The following is a 16,117-nucleotide window of genomic DNA, read 5'->3' on the forward strand; positions in this document are numbered from 1 at the left end:
TCATTAAATACCATTATTATTCACACCCTACTAAAGCCATGTACTTCAACTCGTATTATAATATAATACCACTAACAGATATACCCAGCATCGCACAAGTAAAAAAATGGAAGAATTGAAAAGTGATTGTATTTATTGGTTTTATGAATATTATAATAAGTATATAAATTGAAAAAACTATAAAATATCACAAATTTACTTGTATTGTCAACTATCATTTCGGTTATAATACAGTAATTATAAATTAACTTTTATGTCAATATAACAATAGTATTAAGGTTAATTCAATAATTTAACAAAAATACTTATATGTTTATATATATAAATATATATATATATATATTTATATATATATCGGTTTTATATAATTATATATTATAAATTGCAAGTAATGTTATAAGGATGTTCATGATGGTGTATTTAATATTGATTAGCCTATATTTCCATATGGCTGTGAATCGTATAATGCTAACCACATCCTCTGGGAATGACTTGAAATGTATACAAAACGGGAATGAGTTAGCCCACTTGGTCACCACATAGGTTAATTTACAGGCTTTTAAAATATATTTTGCAATCTTTGCAACAAAACGCAACCTTCATTATTCTTAAATGTCAAAAACTACAACGCGTGAAATTATGTGAAATTAGCTAAAACCGTATACTTTGTAATAAATATATATTATGTACAAATGATGTTAAATTTCTTTTCAAAATTATGTTTATAATCATTTTTTCTTATGCTTCGTTTCAAGATTTAATATAAAACCAACTCCCTAATATAATACATTGTAATTCGTAAGTCATAATAATATTATATTACATATATAATATATTGCGTGATTTTTATTCCAACATAATAGTTTTTAGTATTTTAATAAACATAATAGTAAAAACATTAACGTGCGTATATAGTGGTTTGATATTTTAAGGTATTTTTTAACAATATTAAATATAAAAATTGTGTAAGCGACTTAAAAATAGAACATTTGTCGACATTTGCAAAATAAAATACTTATTTACAGGTGAAATTTCATTTATAAATTGCCATGTTTTTTCTACGCGCATTCTTTTAAACGCATTTTATAACCTATCCAAAGCTTCAGTGGATTATAAAATATTCATAGTAAAATGGTAGGTTTTATTTACACCTCGAATACCTGGAATATTTATGATCGATTGATTATTAATAAAATATGAAGATTTTTTCAGCTAAAAATACTTATCAAATTTCTTAATGCTAATACTCCTAAACGTAGAACATTGAGCGGAATATATTGCTAAATAATAATTATTTTTTTTAACAAATATTGATTTTTTTATTATATATAGGTAAGAAATAATCGTACTTCTCTTATTTATCGCAATAATATAGGGTAGGGAAATACTAATAGTTTATTTAAACTTTTTACAAAAGCAATGTAGTAAAAACACGTTATTTTCTTCCGTTTAAATAATTTGAAAATAAATCTATGAACACCACAATAATACTATGTAATATAGCAGTCAATTTCCATATTATTCAAACGAGTCAGCAAAGAGATATAACATATAAATGGTTATAAAATATGCTCGCTTTACGCTCTAAGCCATATATCAAGATTTCAACAGAATTTACAGTTCTGTTGTTATCTTCAAGCAAGTTTAAGTGCATTTAAACTCTTCGTATATTAAAGTGAAGCTAATATACTTGTGAGGAAAAGTTTGCAAGTGATTACCGGCACACAGTTGAGATTATTTACGGTAATCGTGAAATACTTACTATATAACATTGCGTTTTAACGACTTACATAGTGCAGGTATATACTCAATCATTATGAAAACATGCTCTTAAGAAATTGAAACAGAGTATAATATCTTTATCAGCTGTTATTGAAATGTCGTCGTATAATCTAACATTACCTGTTTATGGTAATATTAATATTATTATGTGTACAGTTTATTATTGGTGACATTTTTATCAGTTTGAATGATAGTAAGGTTACAATACCATAAGGGTTTATCTAGGTACCTATATATGTTTAATTTATTAATAAACTTAAATTGCTTTAACTTTCCCTTTACAATTTACGTTACCATTAATTTGTAACAAGGCGCTTAAAATGTTAGGCTTCGTCATGCGTACTTCCCGGGTCTTTTCGGATGTTATGGTATTAAAACTTTTATTTAATTCTTTAGTTCGAAGCAGACTTGAGACTGGGTCTATTGTTTGGGCACCGCATCAGTTGAAGTATGGCCTCATGGTGGAGAGGGTTCAGAAAAAATTCTTGAGACTCCTTTATTTGAGGTTGTACGGATACTATCCGTGGCTTTATCCAACTGACTTTCTCTTAGGCATGCTTACATACTGCAGTTTGCAATTTAGAAGAAATATTTATTTAGCTACGTATTTTTTTCGACTTATACGAGGTATAAATGAGAACTCTGCCATTCTGGGCAGTGTTGACCTGTGTGTCCCTGATAACTATCTTAGAAATAGAGAACATAAGTTGTTTATTCTTCCAAGGTGCAGAACCAACCTTCCACTGGTAATGCCAATTGGGAGGGTGATAACTATGTTCAACGAAATTGCTTCGGGTGTTGATATATTCCACCTACGTGAGAATGAGTATAAGTGGACGTTATTTTATAATTTTTTAAAATAGGGTCTGCTTAACTCATCCGGTGTCCATAAACCTATATAATTAATATTTTTGTATGTACATATTTCTACTATTTAATAACATACTATCTATCTCTTTTTTTATGTCATGTTGTGAACGTCTTAAACTTATAATTTGTAATGTCCACAATATGTAAAAATAAATAAATTGAATTGAATTGAATGCTGATAAATTTCATCCGTTCTGATGATGTCACCTTGGGTAACCGTACTATTGACAATTAAATATTACAATAGGTAAAAGGGAAATGTCTATTTTGGCAACTCTTGATTTCACGCCTTATTTCTTACTCAATCATTATGAAAACTTGATCTAAATAAATTAAAACATAATATTTCTTTATTAGTTATTATTGAAACATCACCGTATAATATAGGTTTTCTTTTTCATGGTGATTATAATTTAACAGTTTATTTTTAGTGAAATTTTTATTATTGTTTGATTAATTTAAAATTAATTTTATACTTAGGTATGGAATATTATTATTTTATAATATCATTCACATTATTTTGAATTATGCATACATAGACGGTAATACACAATAGTTTCATAGAAAACTGTATTTTTATCATATAAGAATAATATATTGTATTTCATTATGGTTTATCTATAAATTTTTAATAAATATTAGTAAAATTAAATTTGCATTAATCTTTCCTTTACGATGCTGATAAATGTCATCCATTCTGGTGATGTCACGTTGGGTTACCTACTGTACGATTGATAATATTACAACAGGTAAAAGTGTTGTCTGGTATCAAAATTGGTCAAATCCATTTTGTTTTTTCATCTTAGTATGCCGTATAAAGCTTTAGTTTGATATAAATACAAAAATAATTTATCAAAGTTGAACAAATCCAATGTTGCTCGTTCAAAAATGTATGTAAAAGATTTTTATCATGGAATAACATTGGATTTATTCAACTTTGATAAATTGTTTTTATAGATACCAAACCAAAGCTTTATACGGCGTACTTAGATGCAAAATATAATGGATTTGATCAATTTTGATAAATTTAAAGGGAAATGCCTATTTTAGAAAATCTTGATATCACACCTTATTTTTATATATCTTTCTCACAATTGAGCATATCTCTCTTTATCGCATATATTTTTAAATCTACATCTTTTCTTTGTAATGGAATGTGACGCTCTCTATGCAGTGTGTATTTATAATTTATGACAGGAATATGAAAGTTTACGGATATCTATCAAATATATAATATTCACTGAATATTGCTATCTATCAGTTTTGAAAATAATAACATGTTAATTATATGCAGGTATATTGCTGAGTCAGCATATAGCAGGGCTATGAAGATAACTAAGTGCATATTAACTGAAATATTTGAAGTTAAATGAGTTATGTAACCTTAGGTGACATAGTAACAGGTCAGTTATAAAACTAATATATAGTGAAACCTTTATTTAATGATTACTTCAAGGCTTGGGAATAAAAATACATGAACTAGTTTTACAGATGATAATATAATATTTCACAGAATATGAGATCAGCATATAATTAGAATAAGACAAATACTCTGTTTATTTAGTCACGTTGGCCGCAAGAGCACTGACAAAACTGATAGTCACTGGTAAAGTAGAATTATAAAGATGTGGAAGAATACCAACTCGCTAGAGTGACCTACTGAAGAACTTCGCAAGTTTATCACTAGGTACCAGTAATCTTCAAAACTGCAAAGGACAGAAGTGAGAAGAGATCATATAGGGATATTTAATGTTGATAAGTGCTGCCTAATTATATTTGTTTTATAAAGGTGAACAGTATTAACAAATCGATACCCAATCTCAATAGAAAAACAACTCAAAATACACTGTTCCAAGATAATGGCGTTTGAAAATTTTACACAAATTTTCATTTCAATGCTGAAGCCTTGATTTTTTAACTAAATGTATTTATTTTTTTATTTATTTCGAATAAAACTTAACAATACACAATGAAATTTTACAATTTAACAAATTATCAACCAAGTCATTCACGTTTATAATAAATTAATAACTAATCCCAGATAGGGTAATTCGATTTTATGACCCGTTGAAGAAATTTTAGATATTTTTTTGTTAAAGAAAAGACCTTTCTAGACGGAGTGGCATTATTAACTAAAAACCTTAAAATTTCAAGTTGTTTCCCTATAGCAGGTAACCTACTATAATATTATAACTTTATTTGATACTTTAGTTCCTATATATAATTATACACAATGGATTGCGATGACCGAGCGGTAGCATGTCAACACAATATGCCGTGGCTCACGGGATTTAATTCCGGGTCTGGAAAAGTTACAAAATCCAGACCTATGTATTAGGTTAAGCAAGTGACTGACATTTATTTCTCGTAAAAAAAGTTTGTTAATATTAACATCTTCACACTGTGGAAGTCCACATATTGCTTTTGGAATAAATACGTACACTACTTGATAAAAAAAAATTCTTTTTCGTGTTGCTTTGTTTTCATTTAAAAAAATATTTTACTGTCGAACTGTGGCATTCAACGTTATATTGTATACAAACTAAAATGTTGATGCATCTACGAACTTGTGGCTTTTGTTTTGTGGATATTATTAGTATTAAATAAATAACATCGATTTGTTTTATTTATAGTTAAATCTTTATTGGAAATAATGTACAGTACACTAATTTATATATAATATGAACATTTATGCCTGCAGTGAAAGTGAAATTGAACATGTTCCTGAAACAGAAATTATGGGTTATTTTTTATTGTAATTGGAGAAATAGTTGATAACTACTCATCATAGAATTATGTTATATTAATATCGTTCAGGCAGATTATAATATTATGATCCACATTGAGCAGAAATGTTAATTATTTTACGTAGATAGATATCTAAGATATAAAAAGTGTGTAAGGAAAAGAGATTTGTACTAATATAAGATTTATAAAGCAGTACTTCACTTGATTTAATGAATTGAATATACTCGCTAACAATTGAAACGGACTTTCTTTGATAAAATAAAGTAAACTTGCGCTCCAACGTCAGTAAACATTTCAATCAAGCGAGTTAAACTAAAACAATATTTAAACAGAAATCATCTCATCCACAGTGTTTTCGGGATGTTTTGAAAAGAGCCCAGAAATAACTCTACGAATGAAAAGAATTTCAAGTCATTTTTCAGTCACAATAATTAAAAAATAATAAAAGCGTGTCATCACAAAGGGCTAATTTTATTTGAAAGAACGAAAAAACAAAAGGGTTAATGAAAAAAGCCTTCCTCGAGTGGAAAAGCTTAGTCACTAGCCGGAGAGCAGCTGTTATAAAAAATTAAATGAGCTTTTTTAATCCACCAACCGCCTGCCCTAATTAATTTTCAAGACCAGGTGTGACTAAGACGATGGATCTTGGCAGACCCTATTCAGGTTTTCCTTAAATTATGGAAATGTTTCGCGTAGAAAATAAAATAACGTCTTATTAAGGCGAAAAAGAGAGGGACCAAATAAACAATCTTGTTAAACGTATTACGAAGTTTTAAGGGGAAAATTAATTTTCAAAGTTATTTTGAGGTCGCGATTTACGAGAAAAAAGCAATTTCAATATATTGCTAAGGCTGTCAAGGATATTTTAGGAAAATTGTAATATGAGCCGTAATTGAACTTTCAAAATTTACAAATGGGTAAGGCATAATAATTTACGTAGCTTACAACATTCTCCTCATCAGGGAAAATGCTCTAAATTATTTTGGTTATTTATACTAACATTAATATCTCAAAACAGTTTTTATAGATATTTTTAAAACTTGAATGTACTTAATGAAATTAATAATAAATGAAATTACCTATTTATTTTGAACATCGTATTTTTATATTTAAAATAAAACCAGTGAAAATAATTTTAAATAATATTATGAAGACACGGGAATTTCTTTTTACTATTTTATTTTCCTTAACTCAAATTAAAAAAAAAAAATAGAATATTTTTTTCTGAATTACATTGTACGTTTCGTTATATATACCTATTTTGACTCTTTTTGTGATCACAGTAACTAATAGTTGAGTAGATATAATATTAAAGTTAACTGCACCAATTTAATCCATACTAAAAAATATAGAATATAATTCAAACCAAAAGTCATCCTAACCGATTAATTTTATTAATATATACCTAGATAATAATCTAACCTATTCAATTAATTTATTATAGAAGATTATTATTGTTAGATATTTACAAATCTAATTTTGGTTCAAAATTTTACATATCTACTTAAATAGAACCAATAAACAATAATTTTAACATATTAGTTCGAAATCCTTTATGGACGTTTCCTAATAATTGCTATTAAAAATAATGGGTCTTTTACTAGTCCAGTGGAATATTCGGTCGTAAATTATGAGTATTATTATAATATTAGCATTAGCTTAGTTTAAAATTCTCGTCAGGTGGTAGCCAATCCGGCAATGCGGTACATAACGATGTCACCAGCTGCGATGCGGTCATAATAAATAGGTACATATAAACATTTTCATTGTTTGATTATATAATATTTCGTAATTATAAATTAAATACTTTATACCGTAGCCAAATTACCTTCATCAATTATTTATAATAAAAAGCTACATTTCTAATGTATTATTTAAAGTAGCCTTAATATTATTATCAAGTTATAATATTTTCTCGAAAACTATTTTGACCAAATTATGTGTGTTTTATTTTATTGTTATATATGGAAACCATCAATGAGGAACCTATTAATGAACGCTTCGAATTAAGCAATACCCAAGATTATTGACAAAGAGAGATAGAACATAAATGCCTATTAGTTATTATAGACAATAATAAAAACATCTATAATATAACATATTCTAGAAAAATGAGCTGATTGTGTCATGGACAGTATAGCATGTTGCACCATCTTGTTAGAATCACATAATTATAGTTCAAATCAAAATTATCTAATTCATGCCAGAAAAAAATCAGTAATCATGTTTGTGTAGCATTCTCCATTGATAGTACCTGCATTGCCATTTTCGTTTAAAAAAAATAAGGTCTAATAATTAAACCTCCAGATAATAAACTACATTAAACTGTTAATCTTTGTAGATATAAATGTATGCCAAGAATAGCACGTGTTCATTACTCAAAAAGCGTGCTTATTTATGAAGCCATTTAATCAAAAACTAGCTTCATTAACGATTTTTTAATAAAATAATGGTTCTGTTTCAAGCTACTCTAAGGCGTAAAACCCACTTAACGCAGCGAGCGGCACTCGCGCAAAATTTCACAAGTGACGCGTAAATCATCGAAAATACAACGTAATCAAATACGCCAGAGCACACTAGATTTGACGACGCATTGTGCCCGCCCGCCCCATGATTCACCGTTGTTTGGCTTCTCAGCGGGACGAATTAACGAAAATACAACGTAGCCCATTCATTGAACACGGCAGCAAAATCGCGCTTCTGGAAGCGTCGTCGATAGACGGGCGAGTAGGCATTATTTAATAACAGTGAACTCATTGTTTAGTTGCTGCGTGTCCAAAATTTTGCTGGTAGAATGATGTCATCGTGAATATTAATTACAAGCCCCGAGAAATTTAATAATATTTTTATTGCTTTGTTATGAGAGACGCTGATAATAATAATTATTTTGTGCTTTTTGTGCCCCTTATTACATAGGTGAAGGGTAATGCGCGGGTGGGAGGGGGCCTATTTCGTAGTGAGCGCACCGAACGCCGCTTTGGTGGGCTTTATGCCTAAAGCCTAATCAGAAAAATAATTGCGGTGCACCAAATGGTCATTCGCTTTAAGTTGTTATGTAAACTATATTATTGTATATGCCATCAAATGCAAAAATATTTATGAATAATAATTCCATGTAGTACCAAAAAGTCCAAGTTCTTTAGAACGGCGTGGAATTGATTGTTCCGAATTTTCATCTATACTTTGATTAACAACATCGATATTCACTGCAGTACATTTACGTTTTTGATGGATTGGATTCTTACAATCACAAACATAACCTAGCAAGTCATAAGACTGCACTGACAAACGGAATTTATGAAAAGTGGTAACTACTTCCTTCAGTAATTTTAATGGAGAAACCACAGGTGGCTCCATCTGACAGAAAAATGGTTTTCTTCAACGACGTTGATTGTAAGCGATTTTGTAATACTTTTTATTTATGTAATCGTAAAAAATACTGAACATCTTTGCTATTTTTTTTTAAATCATAGAAGGATCGTCGTCATATCTATTAATTCAGTTTGTGAAAAATACATAAGTAATCATTTTTATCATTTAATTTAAATCAATATATTCATTGTTCTTTCTTATTTTTCTCATGTAATTTTCTTATGTAATTTCTTTATATTTATGTTATTCTTACTCTCTATCTTATTAGGCTTAACTATATTATAATGTATACATGGAAACTTTGATGGTTGCAATAACTTTTCATTATTATATTTAAAATTTTTGTAATCAATAAATGTAACTATTTTTTTCCTTAAGGGGGGACATGCTCGTCGAAGGTCAAAATTGAGTTTTTATTGTATTTTCAAACCATGATCCTGGACACTCCTTAAACGTTGTAGATAATCTATTTATATAATTTTGAAGCCTTATTATCCTTTATAGTTATTTTAAACATTTGATGACTGCATAAGGTATTTTTGTTACATAAAATAGTATTCTTTTAAACCTCTCGCTCTAATGTTTTAGAATATAGTCATATTTCGGTACATAACTGTGCAGTGGTGTTAAGATTTTTTACGTTTATTAATTTTTAAACGCATTTATGAAACCATTAGTATAATTTATTACGAGATAATTTTTGTAAAATATTCACGATAAAAAATTATATTGATAATCTCTGTGATCCCAAATTTGACAAGAATTAGGCATTTTATTATTCAAAAAATCGGCAAGATTAACACGTTTGAAGATGATTTTAAAGATACTTATTATAAGCTATGTCTTTGACCATTCAAGTGTGATAAAAATTTTATGAATAATGATTGCTTTATAATAATTATTGACCTAAGAATAAGGTAGTGTTTTTTTGAAATACGCCATTTCTTTTGTCATTCCCCAGTGGTTAAGCTACAACATACGGCCGTAGCCATAAATTGACAAACTATAATTGAAGTAGGGAGTAAAATGATATTGAGGCGCGTGTTTGAATATGTACCGTTTAAAAAAAAATAAAAAAAAATTCGGTTAGGTACATGTTCAAACACGCGCGTTAACATAATTTTACTCCCTACTTTAATTATAGTTTGTCAATTTATGGCTACGGCCGTATGTTGTAGCTTAACTACTAGGGAATGACAAAAGAAATGGCGTATTTAAAAAAAACACTACCTTATTCTTAGGTCAATAATTATTATAAAGCAATCATTATTCATAAAATGTTTATCACACTTGAATGGTCCAAGACATAGCTTATAATAAGTATCTTTAGAATCATCTTCAAATGTGTTAATCTTGCCGATTTTTTGAATAATAAAATGCCTTATTCTTCTCAAATTTGGGATCACAGAGATTATCAATATAAATTTTATCGTGAATATTTTACAAAAATTATCTCGTAATAAATTATACTAATGGTTTCATAAATGCGTTTAAAAATTAATAAACGTAAAAAATCTTAAAACCACTGCACAGTTATGTACCGAAATATGACTATATTCTAAAACATTAGAGCGAGAGGTTTAAAAGAATACTATTTTATGTAACAAAAATACTTTATGCAGTCATCAAATGTTTAAAATAACTATAAAGGATAATAAGGCTTCAAAATTATATAAATAGATTATCTACAACGTTTAAGGAGTGTCCAGGATCATGGTTTGAAAATACAATAAAAACTCAATTTTGACCTTCGACGAGCATGTCCCCCCTTAATAAAAATATATAGCATAGTTTCACTAATTAAAAGAAAAAGCAATATTTAGTATACACATATTTTATGAGAATCATCAGGACCGGTTTTATCCGCTTCAATGGGACATAATTCAATAGAAATACAGAATGAATACTCGTACATAGACTAATGTATGTTGAATATTTTCAAATTAATTCCTTCAACCCCATCTGCCCACTATGTGAACATTTTACCTAGTGCGTTATTTTTGAGAAGTTTTATCTTATTGAAAAGAAAATTTTATATATTGCCATGGACTCTTCTTAGTTCTAATTGGTATGGAAATTGGGAAAAAATATCTATAAGTTTAGCAAGTTTTATCAATATCGGTCTAGTAATTTTCAGGGAAGAAAGAAATACACATAATTTGGTCAAAAAAAGTGTCAATGGAATGGTATATATGGAAATAATCAAAACTGATCAAAGGACAAAAGTATTTTAAAATCACAAGGATACACTTAATTATTTCCAAGGAGGAATTCCGCAACTCAGGTATTCCGCAAGCCGCATCAGGAGTTCCATAATAGTTTTTAAAACACATTTTTACAATAAGTTACATAAGACACACCATTGATATGGAATATAGATAATAAATTATTTCTGAATTCGAACAACCAATAAAATATTATTATTTTATTTTTTAAAACCCCACTACTATTAACGTCTCAAGCGAGTAGTCAGGTCATGCGTTGCCCAAATTAAAAAAATAAATGCTTATAATACAACATTTTCACGGTCAACTCTAATGAGATGAAACAAATCCTACGTGCAACTGCGGTGCATATAATATATAGCTCAGTTCCATAGTGGGACAACTAGGAATTAGAAGTTTAGAGTAATGGCTGATCAAAGTTTCGACTCACCTAAACTGACTTGTAGAAATGTGACGGTTTATTATTTGTATTATATTTTTAGTAAAATATGTTGTGAATAGTATGTAGTTTTAGGGCTCAAATTGTTTATGCTAATTATCATAATGATTTTAATAGTTTTGAGCAATAATCGGACATAACCCTTTATGGAGCTGACAACTCTGCATGAATACTGACAATAATTAGACTTATCACTATGGAACTGACAACTTTACAATATTGAGTTAACATAATGTTCTTTATTGGCGTCATCTCAAAACATCAGTCACTGATAACAGTATATCCACATATTGGGTAACCACCAGTGGCGAAGGGTGGAAGTAAGCTGTTAAGATTGGACATAAATAGTTCACAATAAACTCTGTCAGTTAAAGGTATTTGTTTTCAATGAACGTCTACAATTATTATTTACATATGGTGTTGGTAAGTTTTTAAAAATCAATTAAGCTTGCAGTCGATGAAATCCATCCATCATGGCCCCCACAAAGGGGGGCTGACAGGGCTCTAGCCTGAGGGCCCGAGCTCAGGAAGGACCCGGCGTTGCGAGTCGACCAGAAAAGTGATCTAAACACATTCAAAACTCAAAATTCCAAAACAAATTCTCTTAATAGTAAAAGAAAAAGTCGCCTGTAGAGCTATTTTTCTTCAATAATGTGGTTGTACGATAGAAATTTTATTGCGTATCGATACTCGCCAACTCCATAATTCAAATGGATGTACTTATTAAAATATGCAAAGAAACACTAACTATACATATTTATTTTACCGCGAACACCATTTGGAAAACGATATTATATCACACTGCCTTTATCTTTAGCGATAGGTAGGGGAGCCGCCAAAGATCCTAGACTGGGGGCCCGCTTTAGGGTGTGGGGGCCATGCCATCCATTCCAGTGTCCATTTCTTTACATATTGTATATAGTTTGCCAGTTTTCTTGGCTAATCGTATTATTGGGGCTACAGAAATGTATGTATAGGTAGGTCTCTTAGACATCTTTTTTTCTCTCGCTCTATTAACGCATGCATGGCATCATCAACTTAATTTTGGGTATGACCCACAACCAAAACTTTGTGGCAGATTTCTTCAATGAGATCTATTGAATTGACTGCGTACCTACATTAATAGGGAAGCAACAAATTATTTTTTTCGTTGACCCGCACAATTATCCAAGTATAATACATTATTTTGTGATGGGTTTACTTGTAAAAAAGCTAACAAGCAGCTACCTATTTCGTTTGAACCCCTTTTTCCTAAGTCTTCATGCCATAAGTAACAGTGGCCTTGCTTCTTTGTTATGTCGTAGGTATATAGTAAAATTATATGTATTTAACCGGTGTTTACTAGAGAAGCTACAAATGTTTTCGGAGGGCACTGCTAGAACAGCTTGCAGATCGAAGCAAGCGACTTTGACCAAACTCGAAGCAACATCATTTTCTTTTATATGCTTGTGTAGGTACCTGCTCCTCTTTTCTAATTTTTTCTTCCGGGCTTGAATTTTTAAAAATTTGACAAGATGTGATACATTGGTCCTTTTTCGGGACAAAAATCCAAATTTAACACCGCGGTGTTAAAAATTGTATCCTACATATGTTTTTTTTACAATCGGCATATCTTTCTCCGTACAAAATTCTTGGTATAGCCTGTACATTGTAGCAATGTTCAGGCTTCCATCGAGATACATTTTTTCACTATAAGCTCTACAATAATGGGAAGACATTACTGGAAATGATTTGATGTGATTACGGATTTTTTCCTTTATTTCATCATCAATTCTCACTCCACCTTTCCCATTCCTTCCCTTTAAATCTGAATGCAACACTCCACGTTTGTGTTTTTATGTGCAATTTCAATCATTGTCTTGCATTTATTATGCTCAAAGTATTCATATAAAAAAATGCACGCTCTTATTTGGATCCCATTTATATCAAAACAGTACGCCTTGTAAACTGTACGTGTACTACCAGGAGTTTACATTCTGTACTTTGGAATAACTGGCGTGATGCACCTTAATAAATAAACTCACGTCGTCGATCATCGTCTCCGATCCACCAAAAACTTTGGTGGTTTTGTTCCCTTTGATTGAATTCAATTTTATCATAACATGTTAATCTGCACTTCTCAGCACACGGTGATCCTACTTTCATAATGATAGAACGCCATTTTGAGTTGTCCCTTTATGAAATGCAATAATTCACAAAACAATATTTTCACAAAACGATATCTCAAGTTGTCCTTTTATGGAACTGAGAGAGTGTTTAAGTTTATTTATTTCCATATGAAGACATCTGTCCAACGAGAGAAAACCAGTATTTTTTACGAGTTGTCCTTTTGTGGAACTGAAAAGGAGCAATATTCAAATATAATGGGTAATATAACTCAAAACATCAAATTTTGGACTTGTCCTTCTATGGAACTGAGCCATCGATATGGATACTGTTTATATCCAAATCTTAAAGGTTTTCATTACATGCATCCTGCTCAGCGATTGAAAAATAATAAAATTTACTTGGCGACAAAAATATACAATATAACTAAACTAAACATATTATATGGGGTGGAATTTTTTGTCATCTTAATTTAAGGGTGCAAAGTTTCCAATATAGACCACTGTCTACTGTTTTATAATTAGTATAATATTATGTAATGTATCATATTGCACAATAATATGATATATCTTCATGGTAGTTCTAAAGATTTTACTAACAAAAAAATGGGGAATTACTAATACAGTTAGATTTAATTACCCGGCGATATTCGTATGTAATTTAAAAATAACAATAAAAACGATACAATATTAATACAGGTATGTAATTCATAAAAATAAAAAGTCACTGTGGCAAAAAATAGATCGACCCTCATCCCTTGTTATGTATGTATGTTCTCCAGTGTCTCTAGTAAGTAAAGACGACAAAGTATCACAAAATAAAGCAGACCCGAATCGTATGAGAGTCGCAAATAAAGGGGGCCAGATCACCCTAAATGCCCCTGCGATTCTTCAGCCCCCCACTCTCTTAGCTTAGTCGGAGGGTTTCACTCCCGGGGGCTTACAGTTTATGACGCAGCCCCCTCCTCCTCAAACTCGTACCTCTGGTCCGGCAGGGTCGTAAAAAGCTACATCTATCTGCCAGGCGACGGCTTCCCAAGTTTATATCGAACGGTTCCGGTGGTAATCCGCTAATTGTATTTTTTTTAATTAATGAAGTTGGTCCGTTTTTTGTCGGTTTGATTTCGATGAATTCTGAAGAGGTTCGAGCGGTGGTGTTTTCTCTTTCAAGGGTTTTATGCTCCCCTACCCTCAAATAAATAAGCCCGGGGTGTTTATAGGAAACAAGATTATTTTGCTGCTATATAAAATGGTAACACGAAAAATATGATTATCCATTCTACCAGTACTATATTATTAACCCAACATGGGGCGGTTTATAAACAACATTTTCTATTGTAGATATATTTGATACAGCATTCTCTCAGGGTCTTTTTGGATGTTACGTTATTAAAAATTCTCTATATTTTCTTAGTTAGAAGTAGGTTTGACAGTGCGTATATTGTTTTATTGTTTGGGCATGGTATCAGTTGAAGTACGGCCTCACGCTAGAAAAGGTATATTTGCCTTTACACCACCGATTTTCTCTTATGTATGCTGATATATTCTGTCTAAAAGTTAGAAGCGATCTATATTTAGCAACGTAATTTTAACGCATGTGTAAATGTCTGCCATTCTAGGTGGTATTGGCCTGTATGTCCCTAATAACTTTCATAGAAATTGGGAACATCAGTTGTATGTTCTCCCAATATGCAAAACTAACCTACCATTGATAATGTTAATTTGTCGGCTCTGTGACTGTGTTCAACCAAAACAGTTCGGATATTGATATATTTCACTTACGTGAATATGAGTTTAAGTGGATGTTGTTTTTTAAACTCTTAAAATAGTGTCTACTTAGCTCATTTGTGTACTTCATATTTTTTGTATTTACTCTCTTATTCTTATTTGTTATGCCATATTATAAACGTCTTGAATTTTTGTATGTATAGTTCACAATATAATATATATATATAAATTTGAATTAAGATTTGAAAATACAGCATTATACTTTTAATTATATGGACAGTTTTTTTAGATAGGATGTGTACAACTGCATCATATTTTCTAACTGTGTTTTACGTAAAATTCATTTTACTTTTTTTATGGCAGTTTTCAGTTAAACTCTGGTGCTGTCATATTTTTAGTCTTCATCATCGAAAAGCACTATTGCACCGTTCTTCATAACTTTCCCTCAACACATCCATGGCTGGATTTCTAATTATGACTGTGTTTGGTACGCGTGTCTCTGGACATATTGGTTACCAATGAATTTGTAACAACTCTTCTAAATATTCTTAATTCTAAATATTCTCAAGAATACACAAGATTCAAGACAAATAATATCAAATTATATTTTAAACTAGGTATATGAACATATTATGTAATTTGGAACAGCGATAAATCAATAACCCACTTGGTCTCCATAATCAAATTAATCGCATGATGGGCAAGTGCTTTACGAATTGATTTACTGACTCTTGTTTAACCATTTTTTTCTAGTTCTGGTTTATAATGCATGTTTGTTAGGCTACCTTAAACTTTGTATTTTCGATAAAAAATAGTTATCTATTTTCAATTGAATTTAAAGAAATATC

This window comes from Rhyacophila brunnea, unplaced genomic scaffold, assembly GCF_057557595.1.
Source record: "Rhyacophila brunnea isolate RB1 unplaced genomic scaffold, BYU_Rbru_1.0 scaffold_8, whole genome shotgun sequence".
Classification (NCBI taxonomy): Eukaryota; Metazoa; Arthropoda; class Insecta; order Trichoptera; family Rhyacophilidae; genus Rhyacophila; species Rhyacophila brunnea.